The sequence below is a fragment of the Rattus norvegicus genome, chromosome 5 (genome assembly GCF_021556685.1).
Source record: "Rattus norvegicus strain SHRSP/BbbUtx chromosome 5, alternate assembly SHRSP_T2T, whole genome shotgun sequence".
NCBI classification, from domain to species: Eukaryota; Metazoa; Chordata; class Mammalia; order Rodentia; family Muridae; genus Rattus; species Rattus norvegicus.
This window is the reverse complement of record NC_141538.1, coordinates 139,408,578-139,426,041: the sequence shown is the minus strand read 5'-3', so window position 1 is coordinate 139,426,041 and position 17,464 is coordinate 139,408,578. Positions and strand designations below refer to the sequence as shown.

The following is a 17,464-nucleotide window of genomic DNA, read 5'->3' as shown; positions in this document are numbered from 1 at the left end:
CCACCACTACTTAGCTGTTAAGAGCTAGCTTCTGTTTTCAGCGCCAGAACCCAGCACTGTGTGTACAACTTGAAACAATAGAATATATTTGCTACACTAAGGACTACATAAAAAACATTCAAAACTCAGGGGGAAAGAACTGAAAACCACTAAATTTTAAAATTCCTTATGATTCCAAGTATGAGGAAGTTACTGGTTGCTTCCCATCTTTGAGGTAGGTCGGTCCTGTGGAAGCTGGGATTCTGCCCTCCAACTGCATGGGTTATATGGGTGTCCTTCAGAACAGTTTTGCTTTGAATTTAAACCCTGGGGTGTGCTCAGCAACAAAACTACTGCCACTTACATGTCCCTGTCCTATTCTGAATTAAAACATTCCAATGACATGGCTGAGGCACTCTTCCTCGGCTCTGAGACTGTAGAGATGGCTCTTCTCCCTTAGATAGGAGGTGCTGCTTTGTGATGCTTCATTTGCATATACCAGTGCCACTGGGACAGGTGTTACAAAAGTCCCTCAGTGTGACTGTGGATGATGCCTGCTTCTAACAGTAGCAAAACATTTCAGGTGAATTACCAGGAGTTTACAGAATCCTTACTGTTTCCTCAGCCACAGATTATCTGGTTCTGTGTCTAATGTTTGTTTTCTCGTCATTTGGGTAAAGAATCAGAGTCTTTGAGAACCTTGCTTTCACAAAGACTTAATTGTAAACATTATTTTGCCTAAAATTAGCATCCTGATGCTTTCTAAAATAAATATTTTATAGACTTATTTCATAGCAAAATTTCCAAATCTGTACAGAAATTTAAAAAATTAGAATTGCATTGGCGACTGTTTTTGTAAAGAATTTATGAATTGTACATAAATCTCTTCTGACATTTAATGAAAATTTATTTTCGCCAAAAAACTCCATACATATTTTGTATGTTATAGTTAGAATTATAACTAAGTATTTTATTTAGAGATGTTATTATAAAAGCATCTAAATTTCAAAAACCAAATGTTTATTGTCAATAAAAAGAAATATAATAGGAGTTGGGGAGATGGCTCAGTGGTTAAAGCACTGGCTGCTCTTCCAGAGGACCCAGTTCTGTTCCCAGCACCCACAGAGAAGCACAAACATCTATAACTCCAGTCCCAGGGAATCCAACACCCTTTCTGGCCTCCAAGGATACTATACACAGATGGTAGACAGATATACATACAGACAAAACACCCATACACACAAAATGAAAAAATATTTTTAAAGAAACATTACTGACTTTATAATCTATCACCTACTAAACTCACTTATTAATCCTAGGACTTTTCTTTAGGGAAAAAGTTTTAAGTCTATAAACTCAGTTTCAGAACATATAGGATTATTCAAGACATCTTTTTCTTCATGAATTTTCATACTCATGTTTTTTTTTTTTATGGAATTTGACCATAGCACCACAGCCAGCACCAAGCTGTACATAGCCTTTGTATTTCTTTACTGTCCACAGGGTTCTGTAATGATGACCTTTCTTCATTCCTGATCCTGGTCACTTGTGTCTTCTCCTTTCTTTGGATGGCCCCATTAGAAGTTCATTGTTTTCCTTGATCTTTTCAAATAACCAGTTTGGGTTGGTTGATAGTTCCAAATTGCTTTTCTGTTTCTAACTCATTGATTTTTGTTTTTCATTTTGCTTCTGTCTTTATTATTTCTTTCCTATCGTTTCCTTTAGTTCTAATTTGTTCTCCTCTATCTGATTACTTTTCAGTATTGACACCTTTCTTCTACTTCTAACATAAACATCTGATATTATAAATGTTCATCTGTGACCCACTCTTACTTCATTTCACAGATTTTGATATGTTGTCTCTCTTTGTCAGTCATCAGGAATATTTTCAAATCTTGCCTGATGCCAGGCGTTGTTATTACTGCTGCTGCTGTTGTTGCTGCTGCTGTTTTAGGTGTTGTTACTGCTAATGTTGCTGCTATTGTTGTTTTAGATGTCCGTTATGTAATTTTCATACACAGGATTTCCAAGTGACTTTAATGATGGGTCATGAACATATCGTCCATGATGTCTATTCTTGTGAAGTTATGGTTTGTCTCACGGCTCAGAATACAACATCTGTTAGTGTGTGCTGCATATGCACTTCAGAAGGGTTTGTGGGTGGATGAAATGTTCTGTAGTCAACTAGAGTAAGTTGGCTGGCAACGTCACTCAGGTCATTTTACTCCTTTGTAAATTTACTCAGTAATTTACTAAGAAAGGAGCATTGACTTTTAAAATTATGATTATGAAATCATATATCTCACTTTTTATTCTACCAGCTTTTGCATCATGTATTTTGAAACTTTGGTGTTTTGTATCTTTGGAGAATTGAACCCTTTATAATAATTTAATGTATATCGTTATCCCTTATAATAATTCTAGTCTTAAAGGTTTGTTTTGTATGGTATTAATATAAATAATTCAACTTTGCATAGCAAATCACTTTTACACCCAACAGTTTTTAATCTACCCATTTCTTCATTTAAAATGGATTTATAAAAACAATGTACTTTTGAATCTTCCTTTTTTCATCCAATCTAACAATCTCAATATTTCAACTGAAGTATTTATGCCACTCGCATTTAATGTGATTATGGCATGATTGAATTAAAATACATCATCATATTAGCTGTCCTTTTTTTCTTTTTGTTCCTTCCCTTGCCCCTCCCACCTTCCTTCTTTTTCTGAGTTCTTTTCCTACTGTCCTTTGGGAATAAGGGAAGGAAATCATCTCAGTGTTCTTCTTCAGCTCTGCTTGTAGTTAAGCACTTTATAGCTGAGCCTTGAAGCTGTGCCCCTCTTAGTGACACCCATCTCTCCCCTGGGTTAACTCTGAATTCAAAATGAACCCCTGCCTTTCCCCTAGGAGTCCCGGTTTTCTTCTTATCCCTTTACCTCACATGTGACTTGCTAATAGCCTAAGAGCAATGCTGCTCCCTTCCACACACATCACACACACCAAGTTATTGTTTCCAGGGGAACACGAGATCAATGTCAAAATGGAGCTTCTTGCCTTTCTCAAGAAGCTTCTGTTCCCCTGACCCAGATATTCACTACAGGAGAGACTTTCTGTGGCCTCTTCAATTGCCTTTGTGAATTTATAGTCATGTTTCTGTACAAGAATGTCTGTAAGAGGTGTTTATCTCCCTTACTGATAGCCAGTGTACCCTCGCTCAGGTCCCAGCTACTCAACTACCCTAGGTTATTCTTACAGGGATCTGACTGGCTTCCATCCCAAGTGGCCCTGTCTCATGTCTACAGATGTCTGTCTTCTTCTAAACAACCGCCCACACCCTCAGTATTGCAACAAACTCAGGAAAATCTGAGGATAGGCTACTCACCATGTTTTTGTATGTCATGAGTTTGAGGACATAGTCTTTCTAGTTCTACATGTTTAGTTCAATCCAGAACTTATATAGGTATTTTGCATCTTCCTCAGTAGTGAACAGGAGAAGGTTCAGCAGTTGGTCAGGGCAGGTACCCTCCTTTTGGAAGGAGCTGTAGAAATAACAGATGCTCCAAAGTTGTTCTTGAGAAAAGTAAGGTATGTGGGGAAAATCCCATAGTCTTTAAGTTAAACATAAATAATTGAGTTTCTAAAAAGTAAAAGCCAGAATCCGTGTAAGCTCTGACTCAGCTGTAATTCAGGAATGTTGTACCTCAGCTAGAATTCAGGACTGGCATGGCTCCACTATAATCCAGGACAGTCATCTCACCAAAAGCACTTACCAACCTACAACTTCCTGACAGAAAATATGATGCTATATAGTAAGAACTATAGGTAGCAAAAAATAAAATAACTTTAGAGGGGTTCTAGACATTTCAATTAATTTCAGATTCTTTCATTCATGTTGCTACTTTGCCATAAATATGATGGGTGACTACTCAAGATTAGGCCAATATCACATAGATCATAGTTATTTATTTTATTATTTATTATCCCTTTCCAAAAATAAATATTGCCATTAACCATTAACTAGTCTATGTATTATCATTACTAACAAGGATGATGATAAAATAATCAGTTAGTGGTCACTTAGACCACTGTAGCTAGCTAACTAAAATCATTTAACTCCTTACAACCCAGTAACATACATGGACCTTAGAAAGTTTAAGAAGTGTCTTAGTCGGGGTTTCTATTGCTGTGATGAAACACTATCACCAAAAGCAAGTTGGGGAGAAAGGGGTTTATTCAGGTTACACTTGCACATTGCAGTCTATCACTGAAGGAAGTCAGGACAAGATCTCAATCAGGACAGAAGCAGGAGCTGATACACAGGTCATGAGAAGTATTCCTCACTGCCTGTTCTTCATAGATCGCTCATCCTGCTTTCTCATAGAACCCAAGACCACAGCCCGGGATAACATCATCCACAATGGGCTGGGCTCCCTATCAATCACTAATAAAATGCCTTACAGTGACTTGATGTGCCAGGGTGGGTTGACACCAGGGGGCAGAGGAGCTTCTCAGAGGAGAAAGGGAAGTAGGACTGTGTGAGGTGAGGAGAGGGAGCTTCCATTGGGATGTAAAGTGAGTTTTAAAAAAGTTGTAAAGAAAAAGTACAAAAAAAGAAAAAAGAGAAGAAAAAAGAAAATGCTATCTTATGGGGGCATTTTCTTAATTAAGTTTCTGTCCTTTCAGATGACTCCAGTTTGTGTCAAGTTGACATAATACTAGCCAGCACAAGTTAGTCAATGTCAGAGCCAGAATCAAATCCCAAGTCAGATAGATTCCAAAGACCTAACTTAAAACTCCCGAGCCACACACTCCAGAATGTTGTCAAGACTTCATGTGGCCCAGTGAGTATTCTCTCTGGAAATGTCTACTCTTGAGTAAGAACTCCAAAGCACCATAAATGCCTTATTGGCTGAGACCAGCTGTCCAATCGGAACACTGGGTTTCAGGTGGCCATAAGTGACATTTGTTGAGTAATCTTGACAACTGGCACCTAGGAGATTGATTTGAAAAGGAGAAATTACAATCTTCCATATTTTCTTAACATTTTCTTCCTCCTCCTTCTCCTCTTCCTCTTCCAAATATATGTATATAGTTATGTTTTCCTATATAAATATTCTCTTCTTCCCTACAAAACTGTATTGTGTTACTTTTATTTAGTAATTTATTTAGTCTTTCTGAAATCTCTCCTCACTTTTCTTTTTTTTTTTTTTTTTTTTTTTGGTTCTTTTTTTCGGAGCTGGGGACCGAACCCAGGGCCTTGCGCTTCCTAGGCAAGCGCTCTACCACTGAGCTAAATCCCCAACCCCTCTCCTCACTTTTCTAACCACAACTCTTTATTCTTAATAGTTCTCTATAAGATAGCTACCAAATCCTGACATTGACATTCTAAAGCTGTCTTCCACACCTGGGACATAGCAACCACATAGAAATGAATTTTAAAAGTAATAGTGCCAATATTTACTGATGAATCCTCAGTGAGCTGAGGCTGAGCTATACTCAAGCATATTTTGCCTTCCCTAGACAAGCCTGGGTAAAAACAGAAGGTTTTGTGGGGAATATAACTAGCACTGATGACCAGCATCAAAACAAAGAGGAAGAGCCTAGCAAAGAGAAGCCATTGCTCTGGGTAGATTTTTGAGTGAAGACAAACCAATCTTGGTTTATAACTTCAAGACAGAGAACCACACCAGGTAACCCTCCATATGGCTTAATTATAACAGGAAGCAGTAATTAGTGCTTCTTAGCCTCTGAAGGACAAGACACACACAGAAAGGGAATCGACTCAGGTGATAATGGGGGGAAAGTAGAGGCAGCTGATCCAGGGGGGCTATCACCCCTATATACTATAACCTATCCTCCCTGAGAGTTAGAGACAGGGTGAATCCATTCCTACATACTCGTAATTGACTCAACATACAATGGAGTTCTGTCACCAAGTGGAGAGATCTGTAATAACTTGTATTTTATACAACTAGTCAAAGTTCAGAGATTAAGTGTCTGTTCCACCAAAAATGGGGCATCTATATCATCCTCCCAGCAAAGCTCAGGGGACATGTGCCTGGGAAGGAAGACTGTAGAGCTCGAGGCCCAGGAGGATGGAGTGAAGCTGTCTCCTGGACTCGACAGGAGTGCTGCATGTGTGAACTCACAGCAGCCATGCTTGTCTGCACAAGACATGCGTGGAGGAGCAATTGGCAGTGAGGGCTGCTGGAGGATGAAGAGTCAGTTTCTTTAGTGGTTGTGGCCCCTAGTGGTGCTCCAGTGGGTGGCACCACACCCAAGTGTATATGGGCAGCACAAACTGGGCTCAGTGGGTTATAAAAATGAGGAGGTATTAAGTTGGGATGAGGAATGGCAGAGTAGGAATGGGTCTGGGAGGAGTTAGGGAGAGTAAAAATAAATATCGAATTAAACTGTGTATAAATGTGATGTTATCATAGAATTAATACAAATATGTTTTTGGATAAATAAAAATTACAGGACCTAAAATTTTTATCTGCTCAGAACAGGATCCAGCAGTGTCATGAAGCCACTGAGCAGTTGAAATGACACTCATCTAAAGACATGCTGGATTTCAAACACACGATGTGAGAAAGGGAGTATTAATATTCCTCTAGTAATTTCATATCTACCCCATGTTCAAGTTAGGATGCAGGGGCTTACATGGCATCCATATTGACTAGTGCTGGTCCAAGACCTTTGAACTTTGATGAATGTAGGCCTGGGGGAATCCTCCCAGGAGCCCCTCGGCTATGTGTATTATCAAACACTTAATTTGCTTAGTTAAATTTTCTCTGGCTTTCAAACAGACTGAGATGCATCCTAACAGCTACAATTCAAACATAGAATCATCCTGTCCTTCCAAGATACTTCTTCTTTTTATTGATCAACTGGCCAAGGACCTTTATCCAGGCCAATACTTAAATAGTAATATGCTCAGATCTATACATAGTCCACACATGAGCAAATCAACCATTATGTTTCCCTGTGAATGCTACTGAATATGTCCAGGGTGTGGCATATGCTTCTCTTTCCAGGCTTCCCTGCCAACACTCTTACCTCAGCCTCTGCATGTTCCTTACCTTCTGTCTGGTACATTCTGTCCTCTCTTTCACTTGCCTGACTCCCTCTCATTACTAAGGTCACAAGTTAACTGTTCCCTCTTCAGAGATGAATTCCCTGACCCTTGATTTTGGTTGTTGGGGTGGGGGTGGGGGGTTTCCTTCATCCCACTTTGCCTTCTCTATGTGGCATAGAACTATGTGTTCATTTCCTCACAAGGCTGTTTAATACCCCTCCCCCACTGTACTATCCATCACCTTCATACAGGAGTCATGCATATGAGTTTCTCCCCTTTATCCCCGGGACCTGGTACAGTGATGAACACATAGTAGGTGTTTCACCTGCCATCAGTGAATGCAGAGTGCAGAAGGAGGAGAGTGGAGAGAAGGCGAAGCAATGTGGTGAAGCTTCAGATAATGTTGTGTAAACAAGCCCCTGATGAGCAATGGTGGACCCTTTATGGCAAAGCTTTTTGGAAGTGAGGATGAAAGTAGGTCTGACCCCCAGTGGCGCCTCATACCTCCCTAGATAGACATGAAAGCGGCCAGAGAAGCAAACGGTAAAAGCTGCCGCTCAAAAGCATCCCTGAACTCTGCACAGTAAAAATTTTATTGAACGTTTTGTGTGCTGCTAGTGTCAACCTGGTTCTTGCGCTTATTTTTACAACCTAAGTAAAATTAAGGGAGGCTGAGGTCCACTCTAGAGTGCTCGCCTCATTCTGCCCAAGGGCAAGGTCACTCGTGCCAGTACCTTAGTGTAAGTACTCATTGTGGACCTACAGTATTTTACAGGGTGCTGGGATGAGCTGGAGGACAGAGGTTCTGTAGATAACAACAAGATGGAAGGCAGGCAGTCCTAGGCAGGTCAGGGTATCTGTTTGTCACCCTGGTATTACATCCTGCCACCATGTGTGCGTTTTACAATAAAGCACATTTTAAAATGAACTATGATATGCTCGATATGAGCTAGAACATTATCCTCGAAGCCCTGTGAGGAGCTCTCCCTGGTTTCACTTCATTTTTAAAGAATGGAAGCCACTGCAGTACTGCTCTACAGGAACCCGAGCCTAGAGATGGTTAGAGTCTAAGGATGGGAGTCGTCCATGGTGAAAGAGCTGAGGAGCCTGGGAGGAGGCCAAGTCACCATCACTCTGAGAAGTGACACTTACCTCCTCCCCCCTCCACCTCTCTGCTCTCCTGCCTGAGAGGACCAGGATGTCCACCACTAGAGGAAATCAGGTGCAGAGCCCTGCCGTCAGTCACCTCAACTTTCTGGCAGATGATTTCCACATGAGGCTGTGAAAAGACAGTGCCTCACAAAACCAAAGACAGACTGGAAAGGTTAACACACGATCAAAGAAATGGGAGCCTTCGAGCACTGTAGAAAACCTCATTTAGAGATGAGAAGACATTAGTGGTAAAATGAAGGCTAGCTTTGTTTTAGAGCTGAGAAAGGAACAGGACTTCTTTAAGGTCATTCAGCTAAATACATGCCTCCAGCCTCCACAACATTATTTTGCCCCATTATTCATTTATAAATACTGACACTTCCAATCCTTGTACATATACATGCACTTATATGTGTTCTTGCTTCTTTTTAAAAATACATTTCACTGAGCCGGAGAGATGGCTCAGAGGTTAAGAGCACTGGCTGCTCTTCCAGAGGTCCTGAGTTCAATTCCCAGCAACCGCATGGTGGCTCACAACCATCTATAAAGGGGTTTGATGCCCTCTACTGGCATGCAGGTGTACATGTGACTGAGCTCTCATACATTAAATAAATAAATAAATAAATAAATAAATAAATAAATAAATAAATAAATAAATAAAATGAAAAAATGCATTTCACCTATGAAAAACAGATCCAAACACCTTGCTAACTGGAACCTATCACACACACACACACACCATGCATACACACATGTAAAGCACGCATGCATATAAATTCAGTGAAGACAATGTGAAAAAAATTTAAGAGAGGAAGAGAAAAATAGCCTATTATTTATATTCCCAGCATTCAAAGATTTATGTAGTGGGGGAATAACGGGATGTCTTTCTGGATTCTTGTCTTGTTATCATCACACCACCCATCCCCAGTAGCATAAGCTGAGAACACCCAGAACCTCCCCCTCTGCTCACACTATTCTAACACTTACAACCACTTCCCTCACTGCCCCAGCTTAAAACTCTGCAGGTCAAATTGAAACCTGTCATTTCTTCTGGACCCTCCCATGGCGACACCTGACACAGAATGCTGTTAACGGTGGCATGCTCACAGTATAATCTCCCTTAGCCTCAGCCACATGTGTAAGAGGGTAACGTGTCAGGGTTCCAGCAGAATGCTGCTCTGGAGACTGAGCTGATCCAGCTCAAGGGTAACTCAGCACAGCGCCAGATGCATGACAAGTGTGCTAGGAAGGTGCTGCTCACTATGTGTCCAATGCTTGCTTTTCTCTTTGTTTTAGTCATCCTGTGTTTCCATAACAAATTACTTAATGCCAGATCACTTACGAATAAAACGTGCTCATTTAGCTCACAGTCTGGAGGGTCAAGGACACTGTCAGCTTCTGCTTGACTCTGGTGAAGACATCAATGTCATAGTGGATGACATTACTGTCAAGAGGAAAGGATTACAAGACAGGAAACCTGAATGCAAGGCTGGGTCCCAGAAGAGAATTATAGTAATCTTGTCTGAGGTCATGTCTCCAGAGACCAAATAGCCTCTCTCTAAGCCCCACCTCTTTATTCTCCCTTTAGTTTGTGAGACAAGGTCCCACTGTAGCTCAGGGTGGCCTTAAACTTACTATCCAGCCAAGGCTGCCCTTGGATTTCTCATACTTCAGACTCTACCTTATGAGTGCTGAGACACAGGCCTGTGTGGCATAACTGAGGTCTCACCTTCTCTCAAAGGTCCCATCACCCCAGCATTGCTATCCTGCAAACAAGGTCCAACACAGCCTGTGTGGGACACCTAAAGCCATACCTAACCCAGAGTACCCCTGTAAGGATGTATCACAAAGGAGGGGTTCTATTTACTTTTATAACCTCCACCTCAGGCTCAGTTTTAACTGCATTCCTCATAAATGTTTGAGAAATTAATGAGTGAAGAACCTACCAAATGTTAACATATTCTCTTATTGTTCCTATTTTCAATTAATTAAAAAAGGATGAGATGAAGAAAAGCATAGAAAGATAAAAGAGAATGCCAAGGGGAAGGAGGAGGGGCCAGGAGGGGGAGGACGGTGAACACTAATGTATTATCACTACTGACAATGGGATTTGACTCTTGGATGCATAAACTAGGGGCACCACCACAGCAGCCCAGACTATGACAGCCCCTCTTGCTCTCCTCCTTGGAAAGCCATGGCCATGTTGATCTGACTCATGGTTCAAGGAATGATTGTAGAGCTGAGACTCTCCCCAAAGATAGGACTCTCACTGCAGTGCCCCCAAAGGACACAGGTAAAAGGCCCACACGTGGCCTTGGTCCCAGGATGTCTTGAGGACAAGGCTGTGTGGCAGGTATTCCATGCTGGGCATCAGCTCGTCCTCAACCTCCCAGGAGTGGTGAGGCACTTGGGGTGTGGGCCATGTGCAGGTTTCATTGCAGGATGTGGAACTTGACAAACTTACTCTTACTGACTCCAACTCTCCTGGCCTTCCACTTGTGGAGTCAGTGAAGACCCTAAGAACTCATTAGTAGTTCTGAGTCATATTAAGGTGCGGAAAGCCTTTGTTTTGCTGATTAAGAAGGCAGCATACATTTTTAACTTGATTATTAAGAAAGAAATGCCAACCTTTGCAGGAGAATCCATTCCTTTCTGTCTCTAACTAAAAGCCAAGAAAGGCTTCAGGTGTTTTGCCACCTGAGTGGGCCAGGTGGCTTCAGGGCAGCTGCTTCTACTAACAGGGCACTTGTCACCAGGGGCTCAAAGTCTCTGAGTGTGGGGCTTGGGGGTGGGGTGATGGCTCCTAGGAGGCATGAGTGCACACCAAGAACACTTAGTTTCAGATGTTTGCAAGGCTATTAGGCCAAGGTCTGGGGAGGCAGGCAGGCTCAGCTCCACCATTTGCCAGCTCTGTGGCTTCCGGCATGTTGCTTCATCTCTCTTAAGTCTGAGTTCCCTCATTTGAAAGTGGATGATAACAGTATCTATCCCTCAGGGCGGGGGCGGGGATGAAAGAGCTAAGGGGTGCCAGGCTCAGGACGTAAGTCACCCTCAGTAAATGATACCTATTGTTACTATTACTTAGGATCTAATTTCTCAGCTTTCAGATTGCTTTTTATCCTCTAGCATTTCCACTGAGAGAGAAAATAAAAACAGAAGCCAGGGAGACTGAGTTGAACATTGTAATAGCTAACCTTTGGGAGATTTAAAATGTTCCAGGCACCAGGTGGGTGGTATTGACATGTTTTTGCTCAATTAATCTTCATAACAACAAATCAGCCAGGTGGTACCATGAACCCTACTTTTCAAAGGGGTGTCTAATGCCAATAAAAGTAAACCCTTGGGTGTGGATTGAGGAAAGAAAGAATGCTTGGTGAACTGGAGTGGGGGGGTGGGGGCAGGAGAGGTGGGGGAAATCACAGTGGGAAGAGCAGGAAGTATTCCAAGCCTCTGTGGGTCATGCACTGTTTCCTCTCACATTCTTTACGGGACAAAATTAAGATTGGGAATCCTCTTTAATGAGATGCCTCACGCTTGTTTGAAGACCGCAAGGGTTCAGAGGACACTCAGGAGGGAGGAATGCACTTTCCCCAGAACTGTAAGCTGGCATTCTACAACAGCAAAGACTCCCATTAGACACAACCACAGCCATGACCTCAGCACATTAAGTACAGTACCCTGTAGGTCCAACGTCCTCAAAGGAGACAAGAGGCAACTAAGGCCTCCAGATGCTCGGCTATGCTTAACCACAGTAGTCCGCCCCCAACTTTCTCCCAGGGCTCAGCTCCTTTGTATTCTTTCATTTTTTGTCCTCTCTATAATAATGAACGTGTGACTCAGAGGTTTAATGAGTTACCAGGAGAAGTTAACCAGGAGGGAAGCCCATCAAGGAAACTCATAATTAAAGTTGCAAATGGACAGAGGAATACAATCACTGTGTGAGATGGAGGGCGCAGGAGGACTCAGGAGGTAGTCTTGTTAAAGAGAGCACCCACGACCTCAGGTATTGTGGGTAAAGATAAGAAGCTGAACAACAATTCTGGAAGCCTTCTATAGTCGAAAGAGATAGGTCTTCTGGGCCTTTTTTTCCCTCTTAAATGAGATAGATAGCCAAGAGTCCCTTCCCACAGAAGCTGAGCAACAGTGAAGTCAGATCTCACCAGGGGAGCCATTACCACTCAGCTGCTAGCACCACCAGGCTCTACTGCCAATTCCTTCGTGGCTCACTCATGGGTCCTGTGGGAAATGGTCACAGACAGGAGAAGGTGAACAGCAGAAGCACCCACTGGGTTTCTGCTCTTTATCCCAAAACCAGAATATTTTGTACCTGCTGAAACCTAGCTATAAAAGACTATGGAAGCCTGGTGTACTGCCTTTAGAGAAAAGAAGCAGGGTTGTGGTAGGTGACATGGTCCCCATGCCCACCTGAGGCCCGCTGCCTGTTTTGTGTATCCTCGGATCAGCAGTAGCCCAGGAGACTGTAAATTCCTAGAGGAAACTCAGGTTGATCTAACACCCTTATACTTGGACTTTTCAGAAACAGCAATCGCAGAAAGCGCATACTGCCTGTGAATCTATTCCAGGAGTTTCTGCCCTGATTAAGCATGCCAATAGAACAGCCCTACAAATTAATCCCAATACCAGATGATCCAAACAGTGTGACTCACTGTCTTGTCCCCATATGGTATGGTGTGAATATGAAATGTCCTTCCTAGCTCATGTGTTGGAGCTGAGGCCCCTAGACATTGGCATCATTTGGGGGAGGTTCTAGAAATGCTAGGAGGTAGAACTTGGCTGAGAACATATGTCACTGGGAGAGAGCACTTAGGAGTAACATTCCTGTGGCCCTTTTTGTCACTCTCCACCTTCTCTGTGCCCTGTCACAATGAGGGGAAGAAGGCCCTCCACCACATGCTCCCAATACTATGATGTTCTGCACAAGTGCATGGGGTCAAGCACCCATGTGCCAAGCCCTCTGAAACTGTGACTGTAAGTCAACCTTTTTTCCTTTAAATTATTCTTTCAGGTAATTTGGTAACAGTGATGCAGAAGCCTGACTAATATACCAAAAAGGTGTGACGCCTGAAAAAGGCTAAGGCCTACCAGACCTCCCATAAGAACCCAAAAGCAACCATTTTGGCAACAGAGAGAAAAAGAAATGACCCAAAATTATTTCCACTAATGAAAATAAAGGAGGAGCTGGGGATGGCTCTGCAGTCCAAAATGCTTGCTGCTCTCACACAAGTTCAGTTCAGTTCAATCGAGTGCAGTGGCTAACACCAGCATTAGGAGGACCATAGCCATCTGCACTCCAGCTCCAGGGGATCTGATGTCACCTTCTGGCCTCTGAGGGCACCTGCACACATATGAACAAACCCACACACGGATGGATGGATGGATGGATGGATGGATGGATGGATGGATGGATGGATGGATACATACATACATACATACATACATACATACATATGTATATATACATACTAATCAAAATGTTTTTAAGTTAGAAAGAAGATATGAGCCCATGGATCTTTAATTTACACATGGAATTTGAAATTCACTTTTAAATTTTGTTTGATTTTAAGTATTTTGGTGGTTTGACTGAGACCTTCCCAGGGCCTATACATTTCAATGTTCGGTTTCTCAGTTGGTGGGCTGTTTAGGAAGGCTCCTCCAACAGCCTTATTTGGGAGATGTGTGCCACTGAAAGTAAGCCTTGAAGCCTATGTGTCTGCCTGTCTGTCTCTCTCTCTCTCTTTCTCTGTCTCTCTCTCTCCCTCCCTCCCTCCTGATCCTTATGAATCAGATGTAAGCTCTCAGCTACTGTTCCAGCACTATGCCTGTCATGCTCCCCACCATGATGGTCATGGACTTATCCTCTGAAACTGCAAGCAAGACTTTTTATAAGTTGCCTTGGTCATGGTGTCTGCTCACGGCAATAGAAAAGTAACTGAGACAAGTACGTATGGGTTTGGACCAGCATTGGAAACAAATGACTGCAGCCAGAATACAGTGCATGAAAGAGACACAACTGGAAGATGCTCCAACTTTGGTTTCTTGTGCTTCTACATAAATTCTTCCTACTCATTCCTCTATGCTCAGAGCACATGGGGAGTGAACTGTTGGGTCCAAAAGGTCTTTGGGAGAAGACATCTATTTTTTAAATTCTTAAAGTATATGCCTGTTTTGTTAAAGTATCCATAAATACACATTTCAAAGTGAAACAAATATATGAAATGAATTATTTTACCACAGATAACTGATTTTCCCTTTCTTTCACTCAGTAATATCGTTATATTTCACCATATTTCCTGAAACTTACCTCCCACCAGTCCGTAAGCCATATATACAAAGGCTAAAAGAAGCACCCTAAAGCCCATAAAAACAAAGTTTGGCCAAAATAATATTTATATCAACAATTAGATATTCATTCTATCAAATGAACCAGACTAAAAAGCTCAATTATTACACTATTAATACTGATTCAATCTCCAGGCAGTTTTCAATCCCCTAAGACACTGCTAAAAGAGGAGGTATAAGTTTCTCATCAATCACTGTCAATAAACATGAAACATATTTAGCATAGTCCAGTCTGATGTGGCAGAGCCAAACCACTTGGGGTCAGATCTTGGTTCCCACATAAATAGCTTAGGCATGTGAATAGACCTCTCCGAGCCAACCTCCTCCTTAGCATTCCAGTTCATCCAGAGGCATCTGGAAGAGTTCTGTATGCCAAGGACAAACTGGACAGAAGGAAGAAAAGTTCATGCTGCAGTGACGCCCATTGTCTAGACTGGACACAGAGCAAAGACTTGAAGCACTGGAGGAGGAAGAGATATAGGAGAAGAGGGAGAGGAGATATAGAAGGTGGGAAAGATATAGGAGGAAGAGGAAGAGGAAGGGGAGAGGAGGCAGAGTTCAGGAGGTTTTGCTTGTGGTCCAAGTCTATTCTTAGCCAAGGGATAGGATGAATACCTAAAAGGTTATTTACCATCCAAACAATCCTCCCCAATTTAGCTAGTTCTCAGTCTGAATCACTCACTGAGTCAGGGCAGGACATGGTGCCAATGCCTGTCCTTGAGCAATCCAGGTACCTGACTCACAGCCTATTTTAAAAAGACAAAACTGATCTACATCTGGCATTGCCAGGGTGAGCCAATTCCCCTACATGCAGTCTACTACAGGTGACTCTTCTCTACTCATTGAGGTCACAGAACTGGATTTGGCTGGCTGTGGGGGGCAGCGCAGAACAGCAGAAGTGGCACTGAGGCAGTCCCAGCCACCATTTAGCTGTCCTGAGACTTTGAAAATGACCTAAACTTTCTAAACATAGCACGTTAATAAAAAGGGCAGCATAAACGACTCCGGCTTTGAGTGGGACTCAGAGCATGCTGAGCCTGCAGCAGGTCCAGACCCTACCATCTTGCTGCACAGCCAGGAACAACCTGAGGCAAAGGCAAAGGCTGAGCTGGAAAAGGTTGGGGGCAGGGGTGGCTGAGATATTCCACGTGGAGACTCCAAGGCATACCCCTGGGGCTCTGGAGCAAGGCCTCTAAGTTCTTCAGCACAGAATAGTAAACCACTAAAAGAGTTTCTGGTGGTTTCTGGGCCACCTTGTGGACTCTGACCATGGGACAGCACGTGACTAAGTGGACAGAGCTACAAAAATGTTAATGTAATATTTTTTGTTAATTCTTGGAGCATTTTATACATGCATCCAATGTATTTTGATCATACCTACCCTCCCCCAACTCTTTTCCACCTAACTCCTCCCAGTCCTACTTCTCTACCTCTTTCCTATGACATCTCTTCTCTTCATAACCCACCAAGGCCAGTTTGTGTTGCCCCTATATTCATGGTATAAGTGCCAACCATTAGTGCAGGTTCTCAACCTTCCTAATACTGTGACCCTTTAATACAGTTCCTCATGTAGTGGTGACCCACAATTATTTTTGTTACTTCACAATTTTAATTTTGCTACTGTTATGAATTATAATATAAACATCTGTGCTTTCTAATGGTCTAAGTCAACCACTATGAAAGGATTGTTTGACACTACCACAAGAGGATCATGATACACAGGTTGAGAACCTATCAACTGCACTAGAGTATGGATGATCTACGGGGGCCACACACTTAAAGTACGGCTGCAAACATTGAGCTAAGTAAGTACCATTACACCCACAAGGTCATAATGTTGGGAGGGTCCACAACAATCCATCATAAAGCAAAAGCTGTACATTCCAGGCTTCCCACAAGCAGGGCTGAAGGGCACATGACTGGAAAGAGAAGGCAGCCAAGGTCCACCTCTACCAGGCCACTCCCTGCTGTTACAGCAACCCTTCCTACTCAGATCACAACTGTGACCTCACTGGGGAATTTCCCAAGCTCAACTGATAAAGGAGGGGAATGCCTCAGAATGGGCTTGCTGATATGTCAGCTGACTGGGCTGGTATGAACTGAAAATAGACAGTGCCAGGCCTGAGCCTTCCCACATACTGTATGTGGAAAGTGGCCCACAGCGTGGCTACTACTACAGACTCATGGGCAGTGGGGAAAGGCTTGTCTAGTGGCTTTGGCACTAGTAAGTCTGAAAAGAGTTATATGGACAGGCCTTCGGGCACAAAGTCTGAGGGCCTCTATAGTGCAGATGTCCCTACTAGTGGACACTGACTGTGGAGGAGGAAGTATGAATAACCACGTGAAAACTAGGCAGCTGTCCATCAACTCCGTCATTGGGCATCTGGTGCTGATGCAATGGGCTCATGTTTGGAGCAGTCAGGGTTACAGGAGAGGCCATGGCAGGTTTCCTTCTTAGGCAACTCAGCTAGTGCAAGTTTGACCTGCTGGCTACAAAGGCCACTATAGTCTTTGGTCTGGTACCAACCAGCCCCAGGTGAGACCAACCACCTTGATGACAATGTGACTGGTCTTTTACCCTGCGCAGGGCAGTATTTCATCCTGATTAGTATTGATGAATAGCTCAGACATGGATTTATCTCCCTCCCCATCTGTAGGCCTCAGCTGTCACAACTATCTAAGGGCTCCAACTAACTGGTATACTGTAAATCTGTCCCCATGCGCACCCCCTCCCCCATACACACAGACACCAGATTCACTTCAGACAGAGAAATCCATATTACAGAAAAAATATATATATAACTGTAGGCAGCCCTCACGCAATGAGCAATAGTCTGGTATTCAGTATACCACTCTGTGGTGGTGGCTGTTGCTGGCTTGACAAGGCATGGGAA

General features: G+C 42.8%; 1 protein-coding gene across 4 annotated transcripts in view; it reads right to left on the bottom strand.

Moving 5' to 3' along the window:
* Positions 1-17,464, bottom strand: part of Hivep3 (HIVEP zinc finger 3) — a 402,531-nt gene that overhangs the window by 327,281 nt on the left and 57,786 nt on the right.